At 49.9% G+C, this 16,365-nt stretch overlaps 1 protein-coding gene and 1 long non-coding RNA gene across 2 annotated transcripts in view; one reads left to right on the top strand and one right to left on the bottom strand.

Moving 5' to 3' along the window:
* Positions 1–16,365, top strand: part of LOC311441428 (uncharacterized protein) — a 225,271-nt gene that overhangs the window by 69,521 nt on the left and 139,385 nt on the right. The window lies entirely within an intron of this gene.
* Positions 14,582–16,174, bottom strand: LOC311441662. The gene is made up of 2 exons (XR_014696127.1): positions 14,966–16,174; positions 14,582–14,884 (listed from the first exon to the last, which is right to left on the bottom strand). It is a non-coding gene; the product is annotated as an uncharacterized lncRNA (long non-coding RNA).

The following is a 16,365-nucleotide window of genomic DNA, read 5'->3' as shown; positions in this document are numbered from 1 at the left end:
TGCAGAGCAGTGCAACAACTCAAGGACTTCAGCAAGAGAAGTCAAGGACTTTCTGGCTTCTCATGCTATCCTTCCAGCAAGGAGGCTGGGGGTGTGCAAGAAGTTGTGAGGGGACACAGCCAGGACAGTGGACCCAAACTGCCCAAAGGGATGTCCTATAGCTACAGCATCATGCTGAACAATCAAACTGGATGGGGGTTGGCCAGGGAAGGTCAGCTGCTGCTGGGGACAGGCTGAGCATCAGTCAGTGGTTCGTGAAATTGCACTGTGCATCACTTATTTTATATATTCTTTTATCACTATTATTATTATCCTTTCCTTTTCTGTCCTCTTAAACACTCTTTATATCAACCCCCAATATTTTAATTTTCTTCTTTTTTTCCCCTATTCTTTTCCCCATCCCAGTGCATGGTGGGTGAGTGAGCAAACAGCTGTGTGGTGCCTAGCTGCCGACTGGGCTAAACCACGTGGTTTTCCAGTGAAATAAGCACTCTACATCTTGGGGTAGAAAACTTACTATGGAGTGAAAGACTTACGAGTAAGGAGCATTTAAAATGCAAAAAAAAAAAAAAAAAAAAAAAAAAAAAAAAAAAAAAGGGCTAAATTTTCTATCTGTATATATTTATTATGAGTAAATGGTAAAACTACTTACAATGCCATGGCGTACAACATCCTGTGTCACAAGTTGGCATATAAGCAATTTACTGGTTAGAATAGCATTTATAATTACAGGAGATATTTGAACTGTTTTGCATCAATTTCCTTGTAGCAGTGCATTTGATTCATGAACATTGGGATGAGGCTATTGGGCTCAATATTTTTTCCTCTCACTGATAATCATTTTTCCATGTAACTGAGATATTCCTTGCCATTAAGCAGCAATTGGTCAGACCAGCCTGGAGAAGCTCTGTTTTCTTCTGTGCACACAAGGGGTGCTGCTTCTGCCAGCAAGGAGGGTGGGTGGGTGGATGGATGCCATAGACACAGCAGCTCTGCGTGTTTGTTAGTCTCTTAGCACATGGGGCATGTTAAACTGCCAAGCAGTAGGAAATGAATTAGGTCAGCCAACATCTCTGCACTGTGGTTTGAAGGTTAAAAAAAGACTTTAAAACACTTTCCTGGGTGTAGAAATCGTATAGTCTGTTTTGCTGCTGAAGCAGGTTTGGAGGAGAGCCAAAAAAAATCCCTGTGGCTATAGATTGTTCAGAAGAGAGATCCCTTGTTCTTGTGGACTGACAGGTATTTTCAATTTTTTACAGCATGATTGCATTACTCAAAGTTACCCAGATTTATTTCCTCCTGCTGGAGGCACTTATTGGACACAGGGGTAGATTTAATTTTAATAGAGGTTTGGACCTGGCTGTAGTTATAGTACTATTAGTCTGGGGTGGAGAAGGGAAATCAAACTCGGATTGTTGATTTGCCTCTTGGCTGAGAGCTTATCAAGAGGGAAATAAATTTGCAGTAATAAAAGTTGTTCTTGACATTCCCTTATGCAGAGGAGGCAAAGGTGATGATTAAATGGAGGTTACACACTGAAACTTTGTAGCCACTGGAGGGGAGAATGGGACAGATCGGCATCCTACTCTGTCCTTTGTGTGCTCGGAGCTGCTGGACTTTGGCTTTATTATGGGCATAATATAAGGTGCCAATTTAAATTATTTATGGTTTATGATGACTAGTTCAGATACGAGTTTATGAGGACACCCATGGTTAGCCATTACACTCCTATTTGGATTTCTTTCCAGTCTGGTTAAACAAGACAGTAGGTTCAGATAAAAACGTATGCTTGAACCGAGTGGATTTTCCACTCCTGCTTGTGCTGAAGGTAAGAAAGGTTTTCTGAGAAAACTGAAATTTTTAATTTACCTTCAGAATCTCTTTCTTTCATTGTTTTGCTTTTTTTTTTTTTACTCTCTCTCTTTTTTTTTTTTTTTTTTTTTTTTTTTTTTCCACAGAATAACAGAACTGAAGGGGTTGGAAGGGACCTCGAGAGATCATTGAGTCCAACCCCTCCTGCCAAAGCAGGTTCCTTAGAGCAGGCTGCCCAGGTGGGTGTCCAGATGGGTCCTGAATATTTCCAGAGAAGGAGACTCCACAACCTCCCTGGGCAGCCAGTCCCAGTGCTCCATAACCCTCACCGTGAAGAAGTTCTTTCACATGTTGGTGTGGAGCTTCCTGTGATCCATTTTTTGGCCATTGCGCCTTGTCCTGTCCCCACAGACCACTGAAAAGTGGTTGGCCAAATCCCTCTGTCTCCCACACTTAAGATATTTGTAAACATTGATAAGATCCCCTCTCGGTCTTCTTTTCTCAAGGCTAAAAAGACCCAGGTTGCTCAGCCTTTCAGGTCCTCATAGGGAAGCTGCTCCAGGCGCCGTATCATCTTTGTGGTCCTCCACTGGACTCTTTCCAGGAGATCCCTGTCTTTTTTTGTGTCAGGGAGACCAGAACTGGATGCAGTTTTCCAGATGCATGATGAGTTGTCCGCACTGCTGGGGAGGAACAGTTAGGGATGTTCTCCGATTCCCAGAGGGAGAAGGAAGAAAAAGGGGCCAAACTCAGGGAACACACAAGCCCTGAAGGTCAATGACAAGCCCTGAGACTTGACCCCAACTGCAGGAGATCTGTAGGCCATTAGACCATTGCCAGGGGGAAGAGCACATAAAACCAGCCTGTTTCTGCATCTGGGCGCAGCCAATAGCGAGAGGCGCTAGTTGCTAGGCAGCATGGAGCTGTGGCAGCCGATGGGCGCCAGGAGGCCTCAGGGCAGGGCTGGCCTCCCAGGGCTGAGGCCTGGTGCAGTGCCTGGCAGGAGCCATGAGGCTTTCCTGACACCACTTCCAGCTCAGCCTTGTCTTGCCTCCAGCCCTCCAAGAGGCTCGTTTTGGCGCTAGGAGCAAGCAAACTGCTCCAGCAAGGTGGCGGCAGCATTGTGCAGGGCACACTGACATTGCCCATCAGTCAATCCCTCCTCTGTCCCCGGTGACACAGAGTACACTGCCCGCTTAGCCGTGCTGCCCACAGACATGAAATTGGGTCCTCGGTGTCCTGAAAGGGTACAAACCAAAGCCAGTTTTGTTGACACAGCCCACAGGACTAAACTCGGTTAAACCATGCACCGTGAGAATGCCAATCTCTTCCTTCCTCACCCAAACTGCTCATTGCCAGGTAGCTTTTGCATCAGCTTCTTGCAGAACTGGATCTTCAGTGTTCGTACAGCTCTGCAAAGCTTCCGCTCTGCAAACGTTTGAGTCTGTGGACTGCGGAAGGACCAAGGCCCCACTATGCAACTCGCCGTTCGATGTCGTCTTCAAAACCAGGGGTTCTTATTGATGCAAGCCTGGTCTAGAAAGACTGCATCTTCCTCTTTTCAATTGTTAGGGGTAACCTAAGTGTTAGAAGACTGTGGAAACATTGTATTAATGGAGCTGCTACTCCAATAGGTTAAACAGAAGATAGAGAAACGTAGGCGTTGCGGGGCTCGTTTCACAGAGTTGTAGGGGTTGGAAGGGACCTCCAGAGATCATCGGGTCCAACTCCCCTGCCAAAGCAGGTTTCCTAGAGCAGGTTGCACAAGTAGGCGTCCAGATGGGGCTTGAATATCTGCAGAGAGTCCTCAGCCTCCCTGGGCAGCCTGTTCCAGTGCTCCGTCACCCTCACCGTGAAGAAGTTCTTTCGCGTAGTGGTGCGGAACTTCCTGTGCTCCATTTTGCAGCCATTGCCCCTTGTCCTGTCCCCACAGACCACTGAAAAGCGGTTGGCCATATCCCTGTGTCTCCCACACCTCAGGTATTTATAGACACTGATAAGATCCCCTCTCAGTCTTCTTATCTCCAGGCTGAACGAAGCCAGGTCTCTCAGCCTTTCCTCCTAGGGGAGATGCTCCCGTATCCTGTCTGTGAGCCTCCGCTGGACTCTTTCCAGGAGATCCCTGTCTTTTTTGTACAGGGGAGCCCAGAACTGGACACAGTACTCCAGGTGAGACCTGACCAGGGCAGAGTAGAGGGGCAGCATCACCTCCCTTGACCTGCTGTCCACGCTCCTTTTAATGCACCCCAGGATCCCGTTGGCCTTCCTGGCCACCAGGGCACACTGCTGGCTCATGGCCAACCTGTCGTCCCCCAGGTCCTTCTCGGCAGAGCTCCTCTCCAGCAGGTCGTCCCCCAGCCTGTACTGATACATGCGGTTGTTCCTTCTGTTATAAATGGAGTCTCACCTCAAACTGAATTTAGTAATATTTATAAAAGGAATATTTATAAAAGGTATAAAAGGCAAGTAAACAGCGCTGGGTGTGCGGGGAGTCTACGCTCCACCAACACGCACACGCGAACATCAAGCATTCTAAATATACAGAACATTGCTTTTACAAACTAAACCCGAGTCTGCCTATACATACGTACAATCAGGAAAGGTAAAAAACAATCCTTTAAGTTCCACGACTTACTAAACTTGAGTACGCCTATACATAGGTACAATCAGAAAAGGTAACAAACAATCCTTTAAGTTCCATGACTTAACAGTCTCCGTTTTCCATTCCTTTTCTTCATTACAAACACCGGAGAATTCCAGGGCTAGTCGTGGGAGCAATATGTCTCGCTTTAAGTTGTTAAGCAACTCGGTCTTCGGGCCTTATGTATCCCGTTCTTCCTGCATCAAAGAAAAGCATATTCATCTCCTTTTCAAGACCAACAGGGCCTGGGTCAAAAGGCACGTCCAGGTCACCAGGGGGTGGAACAGCAAAGGCCTTCGATGGCTGTAGCAGCAGAGGGGCCGATGGCGTAGCAGTCGGATCAGTAAAGGAGCCCGCAGCTCCCTCACTGTCTGGCAAACCACACGTGTTGGACTGTGGTCCCACATGTCTCTTTAAGGCCTCAGAGACTGCTCGCCAGGTACCGAGCAATCTCACTGCAACCTTGTCGTTTTTAGTTGCAGAGTCCCACACCTTGACCTCAATTTGGTCCCATGTTTCAGGATCGTAAACTGTCCAACTGTTAAGAAGGAGAATAAGCCGTAAGGTTACCAGGACAGTCTTTGTTTCTAAGGACGTATGATTCCCCATAATGCGCAACTGCTTACCAGCGATGGCCAGCTGTGTGTGAGGCTCCGCTTGTCTCAGCTTGAGCTTCTCTCCAGCTCCGGTGCACCTGTTTCCAGCGACTTTCAGTATGAGCTTCTCTGAGCCGTTTGCTGAGTTTGGCCGAACCGATCTTCATGAGGCGATCAATGTGCCTCTTCCCATCCTGGTCTCCGTTCTGCTAGCCCGTTCCTTTTCATTCCTTCTTTCTGCTTCTTTATTGATGACATAACTTCATCGCATCGCGTTGCCTTTTTTTTTTTTTTTTTTTAATTATCTTGAGGGCAGGCTCCCCTCTTATACCCTTCACCCCACAGCAGTCCTTTTCAAAAACAACTTTTCATTGGTCAAACAACTCTGCAAATAACAACAGCAAACACCCAGAAACTTCCATGCCTTAATGGCTGGAGAACAAGCAACCCTGAGACTGCATGGGGTCTCCTGAATCACCCTTCTTTGTTCCCTCTAAACTCTTTTACATTCCTGATGGCTGCATCGTTAAGAGTCTACTGTTATCGTTAACCACAAAGTTTGCCGCCCCCCATGGCCACACTCCCACATCTCCCCCTTCTTTATTAATATCAACCATCTTCTCAACACGAATCACCGCTCCATATATAACACTTCCCAGGTGCAACTTGCTTTTGTTAAACCTCATCTGGTTTCTTCCTGCCCAGCTCTCCAGCCTGTCCGGGTCTCGCTGAATGGCAGCACAGCCTTCTGGCGTGCAAGCCACTCCTCCCAGCTTTGTATCATCAGCGTACTTGCTGAGGGTGGACACTGTTCCCTCATCAGAGTCGCTGATGAAGCTGTCGAACAAGATGGGACCCAGCACCGACCCCTGAGCTTGTCACGGGTCTCCAACTGGTCTCTGCGCCGCCGATCACCACCCTCTGAGCTCGGCCAGTCAGCCAGTTCTCAACCCACCTTACTGTCCGCTCTTCTGTCCCACGCTTTGTCAGCTTTGTTAGCAGGGTATCATGGGAGACAGTAGCAAGAGCCTTTCCCTTTTGTTGTGTTGTTGTTGCTTGGTTTTGGAGATTCACATCACACTCCGTGGTAGAAAAGTTTAGCGCATCGGCATCCCACTGGGAAGACACAAAATGCACTCCCAAAGTCTTTCCCCGTCTCCTTAGCACTGGAGGTGCCTTAAGAGGAGAGCAGTCATGGCTGGGCCCCTGCAACGCTAGCAAATTCTATGAAAAGTTGCATTCGGCTGAAAAGTAAGTGAATGACACGAACATGATCTCACTATTTGAACTAATGGGTTAAATGTCCACTCCTGCAAAAATACTCCAAGAAATAATCCAATAGGTTATGTGTAGTGAGACAATCACAGCTGAAACTGCCACAAAGTGCCGATGGTGAGAAACAAACAACAAAGCCGTTTCCTTCTCTGACAGCGGAACACCTTGCTCAGGGAAGACCCCCATGTGTCGCCTTCAGAAAGCCTGCGGCACCCTCCACCTCGTGCTCCATCAGCAGGTTGAAGAAGGTGAGAGGGAGCAGCTGACGGAAGACTGCTCTATCCAGAGTGTGGGGTCTACTGTGAAATTTTCCACTGAAATTGTGTCCATTTCTGAGGATTGTATTTCAAGGAACATGCACACCAAGCAGAAAGCACCCAAGGAACCCAGGAAGCAATGCTAAGAACGACCCTTCTTAGGATCAGACTTTTAGGAAACATGGTCTGTAAGGAAAGATTAAACATTGGATTAATGGACTAAGGCTTTAATGTCAAGAGAAGGCAGAACCGAGATGTGGAGAAGGATGCTGCAAATAAAAAGCGAGCAAACTCCTCCCCAGGCCATAGATTTAGGACAAGGAAGAAAGGACTTCAGATGCAGCAAAGGGACTTTAGTTTAGATGTTACAGCGTGGTGCTTTTACTCGGGTGGGCAGCCGAGTTCCACCATGGCCGCTGTCTCACTCCCCCTCCTGAAAGGGAAAGGGAGAGAAAATACGATGCCAAGGGCTCAAGGGCTGAGATAAGGACGGGGAGCTCACTCAGCAGGTGTCGTGATGGGCAAAGCAGACTCAGAGTAGGGAGACAGTAAGGTTTTCCCCCCCCCAGTCCACCCTCTCCCACCTCCTCCCCCTGAGCGGCTCAGGGGAGCGGGGCAATGGGGGCTGCGGTCAGTCTGTAGCACCTTGTCTCCGCCGCTCCTTCTCGGTCGCTCTCTGCCCCTGCTCCACTGGGGTCTCCTCCACGGGCTGCAGCGTGGAACCCTGCTCCACCGTGGTACACCATGGGCTGCAGGGGGACAGCCTGCTTCTCCGTGGTCCTCACCACAGGCTGCAGGCTCCGGCGCCTGGAGCACCTCTCCCCCTCCCTCTTCACTGACCTTGGCGTCTGCAAGGCTGTTTCTCATTCCTCCCTCTCTCCCAGCTGCTCTTCCGCAGCAATTTTTGTTTGTTTGTTTGTTTGTTTGTTTGTTTTTGTTTCTTTTCACCTTTTTAAAATCTGGCCTCACAGAGGCGCAAACAACAGCGCTTCTTGGCCTGGCTGTGGCCAGCAGCGGGCCCTTCTCTAACATGGCGCAGTTTCTGGATTCTTCTCACAGAACCCACCCTGATGGCCCCCCCGCTACCAAAACCTTGCCACGTAAACCCAGTACATGAGGCAAGAGAACTCGGAAATGGTTTGAAAGAGATTTATAACAGCATGACACAACATGGCACCTCCTAGTACAAAAAAGACAGCTCTACATGAAATGATCGGTTGGCAGATTGAAAACAAACAGAAGAATGTGCTTCTTCACACGTCAGGCACGGAGCTGTCGGTCTGGCTGCAGACATGGTAGATGCCAAAAAGCGCCTCATTGTAGAAAACACCAAAAGCTGCATGATGAAGAGATCCTGAAAAGCTGAACTATGAAGAACTCCTCATGGACGACAATGAAGAATACACCAGAAGCTGCATGCAGAAGCACTCCTCGGGACCTGGAATGAGAAAAAAAAAAACACCAAATGTTAGAAGATGAAGCGCTTCTCAGGGACTGGAAGGTGAAAACAACACCAACATTGGCATGATGAAGCTCTCCTCAGGGAAAACACGGTGAAGAACCCCAAAGGCTGGATGGTGCAGAACTCCTCAGGGCCGCAGTGAAGAAAACACCACAAGCTGCACCACGAAGCTCTCCTCAGGGGCCAAGGAGAAGAGAACCAGAAAAGCTGCGCGATGAAGAACTCCTCAGGACCGTAGTGAAGAACACACCAAAAGCCGCACGCAGAAGCACACTTCAGGGGCCGCAGGGAGAAGAAACCTTCCAAAAAGCTCCACGAAGCATTTCTCCTCAAGCGCCACAGTGAAGAAAACACAACGAGCTGAATATAGTGAAGCCCTCCTCAGGGGAAACGTGGTGTGGGGAAAACCCCCAAAAGCTGCACGATGAAGAGCTCCTCAGTGACGCAGTGAAGAAAACACCAAAAGCTGCTCAAGAAGGCACTCCTCAGAAGCTGCAGTGGAGAAACACCAAAAGCTGGACGATGAAGCTCTCCTAAAGTGGAAACGTGGATCCCAAGAAGCTGAACGATGAAGAACTCCTCATGGGCCACAACGAAGAATACGCCAGAAGCCGCACGCAGAAGTACTCCTCGGGGCCTAGAATGAGAAAAAAAAAAAACAACACCAAATGTTAGAAGATGAAACACTTCTCAGGGGCTGGAAGGTGAAAACCACACCAAAAGCGGCATGATGAAGCTCTCATCAAGGAAAACATGGTGAGGAGAACGCCAAAGGCTGGATGGTGCAGAACTCCTCAGGGCCGAGTAGAAGAAAACACCACAAGCTGCATGATGAACTCCTCCGGGCCGTAGTGAAGAAAACACCAAAATCTGCACAATGATGCATTCCTCCGGAGTCCCAAAGTGAAGAGAAGCCCAAAAGCTGCGCGATGAAGAATTCCTCAGGGACCACAAGGTGAAGAAAACACAAAAAGCTCCACAAAGAATTACTCCTCAAGCGCCACGGTGAAGAAAATGCAAAAAAGCTGAATGATGAAGCACTCCTCAGGGGAAACGTGGTGTGAAGAACCCCAAAAGCTGCACAATGAAGGCATCCTCAGTGGAAACGCAGTGAAGGAAACACAACAAGCTGGACGCAGAAGTACTCCTCAAGTCGCAGTGAAGAAAACACCAAAAGCTGCTCAAGAAAGCACTCCTCAGAGGCTGCAGTGGAGAACCACCAAAAGCTGAACGATGCAGAACTGCTCAGAGCTGCCGTGATAAGAACACCAAAAGCTGCACGACGACACCCTCCTGCGGGGTCACACGGTGAAGACAACACCGAGAGCTGCACACAGGAGCACTCCTCAGGGGCCACAAGCAACCCAAAGGCTGCGCCTCGCCTGTGCGCCACCATCGCCGGAGTGCCGCAGCCCCAGCACACCCAGCACCTTGTCACCCACCCTGCCCTGTGACACCTCTGCTCCATCATAGCCAGGCGCCGCCCCATTGGCTGCCTGCCTTAGCGCCTCTGGGCGCAGCCAATAGCGAGGCCGCTGGCGCTTGTTGCTAGGCAGCATGGAGCTGTGGCAGCCGATGGGCGCCAGGAGGCCGCAAGGCAGGGCTGGCCTCCCAGGGCTGAGGCCTGGCGCAGTGCCTGGCAGGAGCCATGAGGCTTTCCTGACACCACTTCCAGCTCTGCCTCGCCTTGCCTCCAGCCCTCCAAGAGGCTCGTTTTGGCGCTAGGAGCAAGCAAACTGCTCCAGCAAGGTGGCGGCAGCATTGTGCAGGGCACACTGACATTGCCCATCAGTCAATCCCTCCTCTGTCCCCGGTGACACAGAGTACACTGCCCGCTTAGCCGTGCTGCCCACAGACATGAAATTGGGTCCTCGGTGTCCTGAAAGGGTACAAACCAAAGCCAGTTTTGCTGACACAGCCCACAGGACTAAACTCGGTTAAACCATGCACCGTGAGAATGCCAGTCTCTTCCTTCCTCACCCAAACTGCTCATTGCCAGGTAGCTTTTGCATCAGCTTCTTGCAGAACTGGATCTTCAGTGTTCGTACAGCTCTGCAAAGCTTCCGCTCTGCAAACGTTTGAGTCTGTGGACTGCGGAAGGACCAAGGCCCCACTATGCAACTCGCCGTTCGATGTCGTCTTCAAAACCAGGGGTTCTTATTGATGCAAGCCTGGTCTAGAAAGACTGCATCTTCCTCTTTTCAATTGTTAGGGGTAACCCAAGTGTTAGAAGACTGTGGAAACATTGTATTAATGGAGCTGCTACTCCAATAGGTTAAACAGAAGATAGAGAAACGTAGGCGTTGCGGGGCTCGTTTCACAGAGTTGTAGGGGTTGGAAGGGACCTCCAGAGATCATCGGGTCCAACTCCCCTGCCAAAGCAGGTTTCCTAGAGCAGGTTGCACAAGTAGGCGTCCAGATGGGGCTTGAATATCTGCAGAGAGTCCTCAGCCTCCCTGGGCAGCCTGTTCCAGTGCTCCGTCACCCTCACCGTGAAGAAGTTCTTTCGCGTAGTGGTGCGGAACTTCCTGTGCTCCATTTTGCAGCCATTGCCCCTTGTCCTGTCCCCACAGACCACTGAAAAGCGGTTGGCCATATCCCTGTGTCTCCCACACCTCAGGTATTTATAGACACTGATAAGATCCCCTCTCAGTCTTCTTATCTCCAGGCTGAACGAAGCCAGGTCTCTCAGCCTTTCCTCCTAGGGGAGATGCTCCCGTATCCTGTCTGTGAGCCTCCGCTGGACTCTTTCCAGGAGATCCCTGTCTTTTTTGTACAGGGGAGCCCAGAACTGGACACAGTACTCCAGGTGAGACCTGACCAGGGCAGAGTAGAGGGGCAGCATCACCTCCCTTGACCTGCTGTCCACGCTCCTTTTAATGCACCCCAGGATCCCGTTGGCCTTCCTGGCCACCAGGGCACACTGCTGGCTCATGGCCAACCTGTCGTCCCCCAGGTCCTTCTCGGCAGAGCTCCTCTCCAGCAGGTCGTCCCCCAGCCTGTACTGATACATGCGGTTGTTCCTTCTGTTATAAATGGAGTCTCACCTCAAACTGAATTTAGTAATATTTATAAAAGGAATATTTATAAAAGGTATAAAAGGCAAGTAAACAGCGCTGGGTGTGCGGGGAGTCTACGCTCCACCAACACGCACACGTGAACATCAAGCATTCTAAATATACAGAACATTGCTTTTACAAACTAAACCCGAGTCTGCCTATACATACGTACAATCAGGAAAGGTAAAAAACAATCCTTTAAGTTCCACGACTTACTAAACTTGAGTACGCCTATACATAGGTACAATCAGAAAAGGTAACAAACAATCCTTTAAGTTCCATGACTTAACAGTCTCCATTTTCCATTCCTTTTCTTCATTACAAACACCGGAGAATTCCAGGGCTAGTCGTGGGAGCAATATGTCTCGCTTTAAGTTGTTAAGCAACTCGGTCTTCGGGCCTTATGTATCCCGTTCTTCCTGCATCAAAGAAAAGCATATTCATCTCCTTTTCAAGACCAACAGGGCCTGGGTCAAAAGGCACGTCCAGGTCACCAGGGGGTGGAACAGCAAAGGCCTTCGATGGCTGTAGCAGCAGAGGGGCCGATGGCGTAGCAGTCGGATCAGTAAAGGAGCCCGCAGCTCCCTCACTGTCTGGCAAACCACACGTGTTGGACTGTGGTCCCACATGTCTCTTTAAGGCCTCAGAGACTGCTCGCCAGGTACCGAGCAATCTCACTGCAACCTTGTCGTTTTTAGTTGCAGAGTCCCACACCTTGACCTCAATTTGGTCCCATGTTTCAGGATCGTAAACTGTCCAACTGTTAAGAAGGAGAATAAGCCGTAAGGTTACCAGGACAGTCTTTGTTTCTAAGGACGTATGATTCCCCATAATGCGCAACTGCTTACCAGCGATGGCCAGCTGTGTGTGAGGCTCCGCTTGTCTCAGCTTGAGCTTCTCTCCAGCTCCGGTGCACCTGTTTCCAGCGACTTTCAGTATGAGCTTCTCTGAGCCGTTTGCTGAGTTTGGCCGAACCGATCTTCATGAGGCGATCAATGTGCCTCTTCCCATCCTGGTCTCCGTTCTGCTAGCCCGTTCCTTTTCATTCCTTCTTTCTGCTTCTTTATTGATGACATAACTTCATCGCATCGCGTTGCCTTTTTTTTTTTTTTTTTTTTTAATTATCTTGAGGGCAGGCTCCCCTCTTATACCCTTCACCCCACAGCAGTCCTTTTCAAAAACAACTTTTCATTGGTCAAACAACTCTGCAAATAACAACAGCAAACACCCAGAAACTTCCATGCCTTAATGGCTGGAGAACAAGCAACCCTGAGACTGCATGGGGTCTCCTGAATCACCCTTCTTTGTTCCCTCTAAACTCTTTTACATTCCTGATGGCTGCATCGTTAAGAGTCTACTGTTATCGTTAACCACAAAGTTTGCCGCCCCCCATGGCCACACTCCCACATCTCCCCCTTCTTTATTAATATCAACCATCTTCTCAACACGAATCACCGCTCCATATATAACACTTCCCAGGTGCAACTTGCTTTTGTTAAACCTCATCTGGTTTCTTCCTGCCCAGCTCTCCAGCCTGTCCGGGTCTCGCTGAATGGCAGCACAGCCTTCTGGCGTGCAAGCCACTCCTCCCAGCTTTGTATCATCAGCGTACTTGCTGAGGGTGGACACTGTTCCCTCATCAGAGTCGCTGATGAAGCTGTCGAACAAGATGGGACCCAGCACCGACCCCTGAGCTTGTCACGGGTCTCCAACTGGTCTCTGCGCCGCCGATCACCACCCTCTGAGCTCGGCCAGTCAGCCAGTTCTCAACCCACCTTACTGTCCGCTCTTCTGTCCCACGCTTTGTCAGCTTTGTTAGCAGGGTATCATGGGAGACAGTAGCAAGAGCCTTTCCCTTTTGTTGTGTTGTTGTTGCTTGGTTTTGGAGATTCACATCACACTCCGTGGTAGAAAAGTTTAGCGCATCGGCATCCCACTGGGAAGACACAAAATGCACTCCCAAAGTCTTTCCCCGTCTCCTTAGCACTGGAGGTGCCTTAAGAGGAGAGCAGTCATGGCTGGGCCCCTGCAACGCTAGCAAATTCTATGAAAAGTTGCATTCGGCTGAAAAGTAAGTGAATGACATGAACATGATCTCACTATTTGAACTAATGGGTTAAATGTCCACTCCTGCAAAAATACTCCAAGAAATAATCCAATAGGTTATGTGTAGTGAGACAATCACAGCTGAAACTGCCACAAAGTGCCGATGGTGAGAAACAAACAACAAAGCCGTTTCCTTCTCTGACAGCGGAACACCTTGCTCAGGGAAGACCCCCATGTGTCGCCTTCAGAAAGCCTGCGGCACCCTCCACCTCGTGCTCCATCAGCAGGTTGAAGAAGGTGAGAGGGAGCAGCTGACGGAAGACTGCTCTATCCAGAGTGTGGGGTCTACTGTGAAATTTTCCACTGAAATTGTGTCCATTTCTGAGGATTGTATTTCAAGGAACATGCACACCAAGCAGAAAGCACCCAAGGAACCCAGGAAGCAATGCTAAGAACGACCCTTCTTAGGATCAGACTTTTAGGAAACATGGTCTGTAAGGAAAGATTAAACATTGGATTAATGGACTAAGGCTTTAATGTCAAGAGAAGGCAGAACCGAGATGTGGAGAAGGATGCTGCAAATAAAAAGCGAGCAAACTCCTCCCCAGGCCATAGATTTAGGACAAGGAAGAAAGGACTTCAGATGCAGCAAAGGGACTTTAGTTTAGATGTTACAGCGTGGTGCTTTTACTCGGGTGGGCAGCCGAGTTCCACCATGGCCGCTGTCTCACTCCCCCTCCTGAAAGGGAAAGGGAGAGAAAATACGATGCCAAGGGCTCAAGGGCTGAGATAAGGACGGGGAGCTCACTCAGCAGGTGTCGTGATGGGCAAAGCAGACTCAGAGTAGGGAGACAGTAAGGTTTTCCCCCCCCCAGTCCACCCTCTCCCACCTCCTCCCCCTGAGCGGCTCAGGGGAGCGGGGCAATGGGGGCTGCGGTCAGTCTGTAGCACCTTGTCTCCGCCGCTCCTTCTCGGTCGCTCTCTGCCCCTGCTCCACTGGGGTCTCCTCCACGGGCTGCAGCGTGGAACCCTGCTCCACCGTGGTACACCATGGGCTGCAGGGGGACAGCCTGCTTCTCCGTGGTCCTCACCACAGGCTGCAGGCTCCGGCGCCTGGAGCACCTCTCCCCCTCCCTCTTCACTGACCTTGGCGTCTGCAAGGCTGTTTCTCATTCCTCCCTCTCTCCCAGCTGCTCTTCCGCAGCAATTTTTGTTTGTTTGTTTGTTTGTTTTTGTTTCTTTTCACCTTTTTAAAATCTGGCCTCACAGAGGCGCAAACAACAGCGCTTCTTGGCCTGGCTGTGGCCAGCAGCGGGCCCTTCTCTAACATGGCGCAGTTTCTGGATTCTTCTCACAGAACCCACCCTGATGGCCCCCCCGCTACCAAAACCTTGCCACGTAAACCCAGTACATGAGGCAAGAGAACTCGGAAATGGTTTGAAAGAGATTTATAACAGCATGACACAACATGGCACCTCCTAGTACAAAAAAGACAGCTCTACATGAAATGATCGGTTGGCAGATTGAAAACAAACAGAAGAATGTGCTTCTTCACACGTCAGGCACGGAGCTGTCGGTCTGGCTGCAGACATGGTAGATGCCAAAAAGCGCCTCATTGTAGAAAACACCAAAAGCTGCATGATGAAGAGATCCTGAAAAGCTGAACTATGAAGAACTCCTCATGGACGACAATGAAGAATACACCAGAAGCTGCATGCAGAAGCACTCCTCGGGACCTGGAATGAGAAAAAAAAAAAACACCAAATGTTAGAAGATGAAGCGCTTCTCAGGGACTGGAAGGTGAAAACAACACCAACATTGGCATGATGAAGCTCTCCTCAGGGAAAACACGGTGAAGAACCCCAAAGGCTGGATGGTGCAGAACTCCTCAGGGCCGCAGTGAAGAAAACACCACAAGCTGCACCACGAAGCTCTCCTCAGGGGCCAAGGAGAAGAGAACCAGAAAAGCTGCGCGATGAAGAACTCCTCAGGACCGTAGTGAAGAACACACCAAAAGCCGCACGCAGAAGCACACTTCAGGGGCCGCAGGGAGAAGAAACCTTCCAAAAAGCTCCACGAAGCATTTCTCCTCAAGCGCCACAGTGAAGAAAACACAACGAGCTGAATATAGTGAAGCCCTCCTCAGGGGAAACGTGGTGTGGGGAAAACCCCCAAAAGCTGCACGATGAAGAGCTCCTCAGCGACGCAGTGAAGAAAACACCAAAAGCTGCTCAAGAAGGCACTCCTCAGAAGCTGCAGTGGAGAAACACCAAAAGCTGGACGATGAAGCTCTCCTAAAGTGGAAACGTGGATCCCAAGAAGCTGAACGATGAAGAACTCCTCATGGGCCACAACGAAGGATACGCCAGAAGCCGCACGCAGAAGTACTCCTCGGGGCCTAGAATGAGAAAAAAAAAAAAACAACACCAAATGTTAGAAGATGAAACACTTCTCAGGGGCTGGAAGGTGAAAACCACACCAAAAGCGGCATGATGAAGCTCTCATCAAGGAAAACATGGTGAGGAGAACGCCAAAGGCTGGATGGTGCAGAACTCCTCAGGGCCGAGTAGAAGAAAACACCACAAGCTGCATGATGAACTCCTCCGGGCCGTAGTGAAGAAAACACCAAAATCTGCACAATGATGCATTCCTCCGGAGTCCCAAAGTGAAGAGAAGCCCAAAAGCTGCGCGATGAAGAATTCCTCAGGGACCACAAGGTGAAGAAAACACAAAAAGCTCCACAAAGAATTACTCCTCAAGCGCCACGGTGAAGAAAATGCAAAAAAGCTGAATGATGAAGCACTCCTCAGGGGAAACGTGGTGTGAAGAACCCCAAAAGCTGCACAATGAAGGCATCCTCAGTGGAAACGCAGTGAAGGAAACACAACAAGCTGGACGCAGAAGTACTCCTCAAGTCGCAGTGAAGAAAACACCAAAAGCTGCTCAAGAAAGCACTCCTCAGAGGCTGCAGTGGAGAACCACCAAAAGCTGAACGATGCAGAACTGCTCAGAGCTGCCGTGATAAGAACACCAAAAGCTGCACGACGACACCCTCCTGCGGGGTCACACGGTGAAGACAACACCGAGAGCTGCACACAGGAGCACTCCTCAGGGGCCACAAGCAACCCAAAGGCTGCGCCTCGCCTGTGCGCCACCATCGCCGGAGTGCCGCAGCCCCAGCACACCCAGCACCTTGTCACCCACCCTGCCCTGTGAC

The sequence above is a fragment of the Aythya ferina genome (genome assembly GCF_964211825.1).
Source record: "Aythya ferina genome assembly, chromosome: 9".
Taxonomy (NCBI): domain Eukaryota; kingdom Metazoa; phylum Chordata; class Aves; order Anseriformes; family Anatidae; genus Aythya; species Aythya ferina.
The sequence above is the reverse complement of the archived record's forward strand: the minus strand, read 5'-3'. Positions and strand labels throughout refer to the sequence as shown.